Genomic DNA, 1,014 nt, shown 5'->3' on the forward strand with positions numbered 1-1,014 from the left:
GGGTGAGTGTGGAGGGAAGTGCACGGGATTATGGTGATGGCACACGGGTGACTTGGTGATGGGAAACCCGCGGGGATTACAATTGAGATGGAAATAAAAATGTACAAAATGATGTAAAAATAAATTGTTATAAAATAAAATTTAAAAAAGTGAAAAAAAAAAAGATTTACTTTTATCTATTTGCACATGCAAGAACTGGTGTGTAGTCTAGAGGTGTGGGGAGGGAGAGGATTCACCAGGCAGTGAGGAGCAGCCCAGGAACATCTACTGAAATACACTGCTGAGAAGAGCAGTGGGTGAGAAAGGAGAGGTCTGCTGCACCATGGGGAGTAGTTCTGGTGTGCAGGTCTATTGCTGTGTTATCTCCCTAGCCAGGGATCAAACTCAAGCTTTGGTGGCTGCTTATAGCTTGAAAGTGCTGATACTTTAACCCCTGCACCACCAGGGAGGTCCAGCATATGAACTTACTGGACAAGTTGTTCCCTGAAAAAGTCCTATAGAATATGGAACACACTGTGCTTTGCCATCTGAGAGGATGGAGTAGACCTTTGAATTTGACTTTTGAATTCTGATGTTGTGTATGACCTCTCTGCTTACTGCCCTTTGAGATCTTTCTTGGTCTGCTCCTCCATCACAGCCTTTTCTTGCTTTGAATAATTTTGGGATGTGTCTTATCTCTTTACAGGATTTGCTGTGTAATTGAGGTGACTTCTCTGCTGAAGATCAGGTTAAAGTTCCTTCTCCTTTCCTGGTCTTCTTTTAAGCACTTTGTTGGAATGAGGTTTTGTTTTAAACATTACTTCAATATTTGAAGCAATGAAGTCTACATTCTCTCTCTCTCTTTTTTCTCTTTTTTTAAAAGACTTATTTTATTTATGCATACAGAACTGGGGTACAGGCCAGAGGTGCAGGGTGGATTCACCAGAGACAGAGTGGGGAGCAGAACAGGCAGGTCGATGAAGTACACTGCTGAGGGGAGCAGCGGGAGGGTCAGGAGAGGTCTGCCACGCCATG

Source organism: Condylura cristata, unplaced genomic scaffold (genome assembly GCF_000260355.1).
Source record: "Condylura cristata isolate star-nosed mole 26May11 unplaced genomic scaffold, ConCri1.0 scaffold00005, whole genome shotgun sequence".
Lineage (NCBI taxonomy): Eukaryota > Metazoa > Chordata > Mammalia > Eulipotyphla > Talpidae > Condylura > Condylura cristata.